This window comes from Neovison vison, chromosome 1, assembly GCF_020171115.1.
Source record: "Neovison vison isolate M4711 chromosome 1, ASM_NN_V1, whole genome shotgun sequence".
NCBI classification, from domain to species: Eukaryota; Metazoa; Chordata; class Mammalia; order Carnivora; family Mustelidae; genus Neogale; species Neogale vison.
Genome location: NC_058091.1, coordinates 280,781,476 through 280,791,478, shown reverse-complemented (window position 1 = coordinate 280,791,478; position 10,003 = coordinate 280,781,476).

Genomic DNA, 10,003 nt, shown 5'->3' with positions numbered 1-10,003 from the left:
ATAAAATATCCATTGAATGGATTCCTTCTTATTGTTAAATTAGAAGAAGATTATAAAATGTAGTTGACTTAAGTCTTACAAGTTCTTTTACAAGTTCTTTTATTCTTTTTAAAAGTTTACTTATTTATTTATTTATTTATTTTTAGTAATCTCTACACCCACCTTGGGGCTCTAACTCATGACTCCAAGATCAAGAGACACATGCTCTTTTTTTTCTTTAACTTAATTTTTTTTCAGTGTTTCAAAATTCATTGGTTATGCTCTTGATCTAAATTTACATCGAAAAGGAAAGCCTGTACCACAGAGAGCTATTAACAGAGGCTCCCTTTAACCTAAGAGACGTACCTGCACGATAGGGCACCCTTTGTTTTTTCAAAACAAGTCCTTTCACCTTGCTAATGGCTTCCTCCCTTTCATATCCTCAGATTCTGCCCCCTCCTTAGCTCCTATAAACTTCATGTTGCCTCATTGTCTTTGGAGTTTCATGTCTGTGTAGATTTCCCATACATACATTATTAAATTTGATTTTCTCCTGTTAATCTGTCTCATGCCATTTTTGTTCTAAGTCCAGGTAGAAGGACTTTGAAGGGGAGATGCAGGTCTTTCTCCCTGACAGTTGGCATAGCCGACAGGACGCTTTAATTTGCTGGACGCTGCCCTTCCAGGCTCTGCTGCAGCTGAGAGATCCTTGGGATCCCTGACAAGCAGCCAACAGAAAGTGAGATTTCTTACCAAATCAGACTCCCAGAATCTCTACCAGTGGAGTCCTATAGAGCAAGAGTGGTAAGAGTCCTTTTTCTCTCTTTCCCTCTTAAATTAGCAGAAGAAAATATTTGTGGAACTAGTTCCTTGGGCCTAGCAGCCCTTTGGTTACATTTGGTAGAGTACTGTTTGGATACTGATCCGTTTTCTCCCAGAGACAGTCTTTGTTTTCTTTTATCAGTGTTGATAGGCACATGAGGTAAACGCTGTTGCTAAGGGACATCTCAGTAGTCAAAGTCACAAAACTGGTGGGCACAGATCGAACACTTAAAAGCTATTACAGTGCTTGCCACCTCAACAAGACCTGTAATGGATAAGTTGGTCACAGAACAGGTTAGATCGACACTCAGTTACCTGCCAACCTCAAGAACATTTCCATGCAATGAGGTACACTGTAAACCAACACATGGTCTTCAACCCCACAGCATATCCCTCTCAGGTATTAGTGTGACTCCAACTGACCCAGGGCTTAACCAAGGCTAGTGATGTGCATATATTTCCCTGTTGTCTTGTTCTATGTCCTAAGAGCTTGACTCTGTGACCAGTGAAAGCATTCTCTTTGGTCTTTGGTCTCCCCAGTTCAGAGGATGTACTCACTGGGGTTATTCACCTTGGTGGCCAAACAGACTGGGGATCTGCTTTCTAACTCACTTTCTGTCTCTCTCTCTGTCTTTCTCTCTCTGTGTCCCTCTCTCTGTGCCAGCTCTCAGGGATGTTTGGCATGAGAAGTTCTAGCCCATAGGAACCTTTGTTGTCTCAACCTTTGTTGCTTGTTACTGCTGGAAATTCCCATTCCAGTATCGCCAACCTGCTGTCACAGGTTAGGGGGTCTGTGAATGAAGGTATCTCACAATTTTTATGAGAGACTTGAGACACTGTTTTCACCGCACCATCCTTACTGCCTGTGGGTGAAGATCTTCCCTTTGTTAGGCTTGTTTTGGGAATAAACTTCTGTGTAATGCGGCGGTATCACCTGGGCCCTCCTGGGCACATCTTGCACCTTTGGTCAGGCCCATGAGGCGTGTTGGGTTGAGTCGCTATTAGATCCTACTTGTCAATGGCCAGATGCAGGATCCTGTAAATTGGCTATATTTAAAAGAAAAATATTCTACACAGAAACTTCTCAACTATCTCATTGACAGTAATCTTATTGACAATAATTGACAATTAAGGGACTCCCTTGACAAAATGAAATTGAAGAAATAGACTTAAGATTTAGAAATAAAATGTCCATATCCAGTGTAAATTTCCCTTAATATCTTGCCTCATCTGCCTATTTTTAATTTACCTTTCCCTGTAAGATATATAGGGAGCACTCAGGCCTAATCTCCAGGTTCAAAGTGTTTAAGTTGCTCATGCAAATGGTAAAGCCAGGAAATAAATTTAACAAAAGTCCTGAGAATGGCAGTAAGGCTTGCTTTGCTTCTACCTTCCAGAGACTGATAATCCAACTTTGCCAGAAATAGGCATTCCTATGCAGTGTCCTTTACAGGTGTATCCTAGATGCCCCCTGCAAAAGAATTCCTGTCTCTTAGAGAGCACCAAAACTTTTAAATTATAAAGTCCTTTTACTTACACATTGCGAAGATCCTACCAAATTTAGAGATTAAAAAGATTAATGCCTATTTATAAACCACCTTCAAGGGAAACAGGACCAAAAATTTCTCCTAGGCCCTCCTACAAATGATCTCTGAAAGGCCAATATTGAGGGCCTAGTAGAAGCTAACTTTGAATTGTGCACCCAGAAAGAAGACTTTTGTTAAAAATGCTTTCTACATATGAACATTGGGGAGGGTATGTGCTATGGTGAGTGCTGTGAAATGTGTAAGCCTGAAGATTCACAGACCTGTACCCCTGGGGCTAATAATACATTATATGTTAATAAAAATAGTTAATAAAAAAAGTTTTACTAAAAATAAATAAATAAATGAAATGCCTTCTACAGATTTTACAAAGCTAAAAAATCTTTGATTCCAATTTTAGTTAAAAATCTCCCCAATATAAAAAAGCAAATACAATTAAAAAGGCAGGCCAGCCACTTGATACTCAGGTTGTCACTTAGTTCTTTGAGGAATTAAAAACAACTCTTCATCTTACAAATCTTTACAAAACCAGAAATGCAACTCTAGGAACAAGTCAGAGCTCAGGCATCTTTGCCAAGCCCCAGACCTCACCTATTCCTCTTAAAATGTTTGTGGGTATTATCAAGCATTAAGATCAAGCTCTTAAAACAAGTGTCCTGTACTTAAGAAAAGAGAGGTAAATTTTAAACCACAATTACCCTGAAACTCTGGAAACAAACAAAAAAATTCATTCTTTCTGTCCCTTGAAATTGTAAACCTTATGTCTAAAAGGTAAACACAGCCCACAATTGTCCCAAACCCAGGAAATCAAGGGGGAAACGATGGTTTGTTTGTTTGTTTTTAACTCTTTTTTTTTTAAGATTTTATTTATTTATTTGACAGACAGAAATCACAAGTAGGCAGAGAGGCAGGCAGAGAGAGAGAGGAGGAAGCAGGCTCCTTGCTGAGCAGAGAGCCCGATGCAGGGCTTGATCCCTCTGACCTGGGATCATGACCTGAGCCGAAGGCAGAGACTTTAAAACCCACTGAGTCACCCAGGCACCCCTGTTTGTTTGTTTTTAAATACAAACTGCTGAAATGACTTTTGTGTCCAAACTCTTGCACCTTTCATAATAGACAGGCACCAAATCTCCACTTTGGAGAAAATGTGACTACTTTCTGTGCCTTTGTGATGTAAATTTTCAACTCCCATCTTCTCAAGGACATAAGAATGAAGGAGAACTTTAGGGGAAAGTTTTTCACAAAAGGAGAAAAAAGGAGAGGGATGTATTTGGAAATTGGGCCATTAAGGCCCTTTCCACAAATAAAACAAAAGTTGGACTACTGTTTCCATCTTATCTGTTTGTTTCCATGTATCTTGCCTCTGTATATGTCTATATATGCTGTAATATGAGACATTTTGCCTACCTCTGAATGGGATTGCTAAAATTCATTTGCAAAAGACCTCCTCATTCATATTTAGTTGGTTTGAAGGCAAGCACTTTTTGGCAGGGGTGGGGGGGGCAATTCCCAAACCTTGAAAGATAGAAACAACCAAAATGTTTTTTCACATTTGTATGATCTGGGACAATATTCAGTACTATAGCTAATTTAAAGTTTAGTTTCATTAAAATAAAATTGTCTTTAGACATTTAATACATTAAATGTAAGACTTTTATTTTACCTGTGTTTAATGAACGTTGAATGGGTTCTTATTGTCTCTGTTGCAAACTTGACAAAAAGAAAAATTAAAATGATGGTTGACTTTGCCTAATGCCTCATGAAGTTTTGTGGATAATCTAAACATGATTGTTAAGAATAAGTAGATGAAATAGATGTAAAGAAGATTAAAAGGTTTGTGGGTAAACTATTGGGTGGCCCCAAAATGTTTGGTAACCTGATTTTGGAGTTTCCTGATTTAGACGAGAAGTTCAGTTTGTTTAATATCTAGATCATTTCCAGATAAAATAAAATAATGAAACACTGAATACTAAATATACATTTGTCTACTTTTGTCTTTTGCAAGAAGCTAAAAATAAGTATGGATCTGTTAGTAAACTTGATTTGTGTTTTAATAAAAATTGTACATTGAAAAAAACAATGTGGTTTTCAAGGTGCCTGGTGCCTCAGTTGGTTAAGTCTCTGCCTTCAGCTCAGGTCATGATCCCGAAGTCCTGGGATCCAGACCCCTGTTGGGGTGCCTGCTTGGTGGGTTGCCTGCTTCCTCCACTCCCTCTGCGAGTCCCCCTGCTTAGGCTCTGTCTCATCTCTCTCTCACTCTTAAATAAATAAATGAAATATTAAAAAAGAAAAAAGAGAGAGAGAGAGAGAGGAAGAAGAAGAAAAAGAAAAAAAAGAAAAGAAAAAGAGAGATTCCTGGGAGGTTCAGTTGGTTAAGTGTCTGCCTTCAGCTCCGGTCATGGTCCCGGGGTCCTGGGATTGAGTCCTGCATTGGGCTCCTTGCTCAGCCGGGAGCCCGCTTCTCCCTCTGCCTGTCACTCCTCGTGGTCTTGCTCTCTTTCTTCCTCTGACAAATAAATAAATAAAGTCTTTTAAAAAAATAAAAAAGCTAAAAACCCATTTCTAGGAACTATAAAATATATTCATAATTTGCTAATCTAAAAACATTCTGGTATAGCAAACTGTTCACAACTGCTTATTACTTAGTTTTCACAAGAAGTTAAGGTTTCCAAGAGTTAAGAATACTAATGAATGTATGTAGTTAAGACTACTAGAAATAAGGGAAACAACTCTGTGTGCAAGAAAACTAAGATCTGAGTTTTTGAAAGAAAAAAAAATGAAGAATGGAAATACATTTTTGTTGAGAGAAAAGAAAAGGACAAAATACACTTTTGTCCTGAAATGAGACAGATTAAAGAAGGAAAACTTAGGACAATGTATTATAAAAAATGTAAACTTGTAGAAGGTCTATGGAGAGGGAATCTGTAAAAGGGAATTTTGTGTATGGTCAATAATGACTAAGACTGGAATAAATTTAAGTAAATAAGCTTTAATATCAGAAATACACTGATACAAAGTTAAAATGTTTGTTTTCTTTTTGTTAAAAAAATCAAAGTTTTCCTAAACTATTAATCTATTAATAAGATATTGTCAGTGTTTTTATCTTTAAATTTATCTTCCTAGAATGCAAAAATTCTGTGATTTACCAAAATAAGTTATGTTTATCAGGTTTTTTATTTACTTAAAGTCTATTTCTAAGAAGCTAAATTTTGCTCACAGGTATGTAACCTTACATATTTGTCTTTGATATTTTTTATCAAATTTTTAAATTATCTTCAGTTAAGTGGATAATTAAATATTGTTTCATAATGATCTATGACCCCATTTAATCAAATATTCAAACCTTTTGATATTTTCTGACATACTTCCTAAAGTCAAATTCTAAAATGAAATCCTTTGACTACAATCTGAGATGTTCCAGCTCTCTGGAACATTTCAAAGATTTTGAAATCAAACTAAATATACATATTTGGTATGTTAAATTGAAAGGAAAGCATTATCAAATAAGTGATACTAAACATTGTTAGACTATATTTTTGTAGATTGTAATTAAAATAAGTGTTCTAGGGGCACCTGGGTGGTTCAGCAGGTTAAATAAAGCCTCTGCCTTCAGCTCAGGTCATGATCCCAGGGTCCTGGATAGAGCTCTCTGCTCAGTGGGGAGCCTGCTTCCCTCCCTCGGCGGCCTCTCTGCCTACTTGTGATCTCCGTCTGTCAAATAAATAAATAAAATCTTTTTAAAAAAATTAGTGTTCTAAAAATTGTATAAAACCCCTAGAAATCTGATGTCAAAGTATGTTATTACCTTAAGGTGTTGTATGTCACAGAAATAACCAAATATCCATTGCATCATAACGAAATCTAATCAGATCTTTAACCATGGCCATTCTTAAGTTACTGTTTTACACTGACGTTGTTGTAAATCCATTTCCTTTTCAGTGAGGCTCATAAAAAGAACTCTTGAGTACAGGTTTCTGATGACCTTAAGATCATAAAACTGAATTAGAAAAGAACTTCCAAAACTAGTGGAAAAACTGGATTGTAATGAAACAAAAATTAGTAACATGGACTGAAATAACAGGAAGATAATTTTTATGACTTTTTGTTTCAAATGTTGTCAACTTTTAAAATTTTTATTCTTTATTTTTGAGAGAGAGAGAGTGTGTATGAGCAGAGGGAGGAGCAAAGGGAGAGGGAGACGGTGAGAGAAAATCTTAAGCAGCAAACTAGCGCTCTTCCCCATCCTTAACTCCCGGCAATAAATAAATCTGTTCCCATCTCTATAATTTTGTCATTTCAAGAATGCTATATAAATGGAATCATACAATATGATTTATATTTTAATAAATATAAATATATACAATATATTATATATATATAATATATATAATAGCCTTTTGAGAATGGCCTTTTTTCTCAGCCTGATACTTGAGACCCATTCTAGTTGTAGTGTGTATCAGCAACTCATTCCTTTTTATTGCAGATTAGTATCCAAGGTATAGATAAACCACACTGTGTTTAACCTCCAGCTCGTTGAAGAACATCTGGATTGGTTCCAGGTTTTAGCTATTAGGAATAAAGTATCCTATGAACACTCATGTCCAGGACTTCATAGGAATATGCTTTCATTTCTCTTGGATGCATAGCCAAGAGTTCAATTGCTGGGTTGTACATTAATTACAAATTTAGCTTTATAATAAACTGCTATACTCTTTTTTTTTAAAGATTTGTTTTTATTTATTTATTTGCAAGAGGAGAGAGAGAGTGCATGAGTGGGGGGAGGGGCAGAGGAAGAGGGAGAAGTAGGCTTCGTGCTGAGCAGGGAGCCTGATGCAGGACTCAATCCCAGAACCCTGGGATCATGACCTGAGCTGAAGGCAGATGCTTAACCAACTGAGCCACCCAGGCGTCCCCCTGCTATACTCTTATCCAGAATGATTCTACCATTTTACATTCTCACCAGCAATATATGAGTGTCTGATTTCTCTACAGCCTCATCAGCATTTAGTGCTATAACTATTTTTTATTTTAGCTATTTTGATACATCTTTAGGGCTATCTCAGTATGGTTTTAATTTGGATTTCCCTTCTGGCAGACAATGTTGAACATCTTTTCATTGCTTATTTGCCATCTGTATATCCTCTTTAGTGAAATGTCTATTCATGTCTTTTGCTAATTTTCTTTTTTTTTTTTTAAAGATTTTATTTATTTATTTGACAGACAGAGATCACAAGTAGGCAGAGAAGCAGGCAGAGAGAGAGGAGGAAACAGGCTCCCTGCTGAACAGAGAGCCCAATGCGGGGCTTGATCCCAGGACACTGAGATCATGACCTGAGCCGAAGGCAGAGGCTTTAACCCACTGAGCCACCCAGGCACCCTGTCTTTTGCTAATTTTCTAATAGGATTTGGTTTGGGGTTTTTTTTTAGAGTTTGGTTTGAGAATTTTATTTTATATATTCTTAGTACAAGTCCTTTTTCAAATATGTGGATTGCAAATATTTTCTCCCAATCTGTAGCTTGTTCTATTCTCTTTGCACAATACAGCAAAGGCTTTGTAAAGCAAAACTTTTTTATATGGTCAAGATTTTTAACTTGATGACGTCCATTTTATCAATTTTTACTTCTGTGGAGCATGCTTTTGGTGTCCAGTCCCAGAACTTTTCATGTAGCCCTACGTCCTGAATATTTTCTCCCATGTTTTTTTCTAAAATTTTACAGTGTTATACTTTACACTTAAGTTCATCATCTAGACAGAAATCTAGACATAATGACAAGATGGACGAATTCTCCCTAAAATAAAGATCAAAAAGATATCACAGTGAGGATTTTCTCAAAACAGATATAAGCAATATATCTGAACAAGAATTTAGAACAACAGTCATAAAAATACTAGCTGGGCTTAAAAGAAACATAGAAGACACCAGAGAAACAATTCCTGCAGGGAAAAAAAAAAAGACCTAGAAACTAGTCATACTGAAATTTAAAAATGCTATAATGGAGATGCAAAACTGACTGGACATCTGCTTTGGTTAACTTCTGTATAAGGTTGTGAGATTTAAATCAATTTTATTTTTGTTTATTGATGCTCAGTTGCTCCAGCACCATTTGTGAAAGAGTCTGTCCTTCCTCCATTGAATTGCTTTCACATCTTTGTCAAATTTTTAAAAAAATATATGTATATTCCTCTGACTATACCATATAGTCTTGGTTACTTTAGCTATTTGGAAAGCCTCAATAGAAGTTATAATAATTCCTTCCACTTTATTCCCTTTTATTTTTCAAAATTATTTCAGCTATTCCAGGTCCAATGACTTTCCATATAAATTTTACAATAGCTTATCTATGTCTACAAAAAAACCTTGCTGGGATATTTTTTTAAAATATTTTATTTATTTATTTGACGGAGAGAGATCACAAGTATGCAGAGAGGGAGAGAGGGAAGCAGGCTCCCTGCTGAGCAGAGAGCCCGATGCGGGACTCGATCCCAGGACCCTGAGATCATGACCTGAGCCGAAGGCAGCGGCTTAACCCACTGAGCCACCCAGGTGCCCCAGGATTTTTTTTTTTTTAATAAGAATTACATTATACCCGTAGAATGATTTGGGAAGAATTGACCTTTTTTTAATATTTTATTTAGAGAGAGGGTGTGTGTGTGTGTGTGTGTGTGTGTGCATGTGCATGCTCACACAAGCAGGGGGAGAGGGGGAAAAGGGAGAGGGAGAGAGAGAATCTCAATCAGACTTTCCACTGAGACTGACACAGGGCTCAATCTCATGACTCTGAGATTATGACCAGAGCTGAAATGAAGGGTCAAATACTTAACTGACTGAGCCACCCAGGTACCCTGAGAATTGAAATTTTTCTATATTAAGGCTCCAGTCAATGAACACAGTGTGCTTCTTCATTCATTCGGATCTTTTTTATTTCTTTTATCAGCATTTTATAATTTTAACCTTACATATATTGTTCATTTTGTAATGTATATCTAAAAATTTTATTTTCTTTGGAGCAACTGTGACATTGTTTCTCAGTAAAAGTTCGTTCTTAGTACATGAATCAATTTTTATCTGTTAACTTCATATCCTGTAACCTGAGATTACTTGTTAGTTCTAGGAATTTCTTTTTGTAGATTTTGCAATATTTTACATAAGCAATAATATAAGAGGGGAAGTTAAGATGGCAGAGAAGTAGGGGGACCCTGGGCTTGCCTCATCCCTCGAACACAGCTAGATTAACATCAAATCATCTTGAACACCTAGGAAATCGATCTGAGTATTAAGAGAACAATTTACTCAACTAGGGAGAGAACTAACGCGTCAGCATGGTCGAACTTCAGTGAACAACACAGCGCCCCCAGTGGAGGCTGGGCCCCTTACACCAAACCCTGCTTTCCTGTATCTTGCAAGTCTAAGGAAAGGTCTGACTGTGAGGGAGCATAGAGAGCCTTTCTTGCTGAAGACCAGCACTGGTCTCCTGCATGCACCAAGTCTACTGATCATAGAGTGCTCCAAAGTGTCAGCTTCAGTTCTGGTGGAAATAGGACCAAGCGTTCTTTTTATCCCTCCTTTGGCATCAGACTTACTGGGGTTTTTTGGTTTGTTTGTTTTGTTTTGTTTTGTTTTTTCCTTTTTTCCTTTTTTTGGATCAGGTTTCTCTTT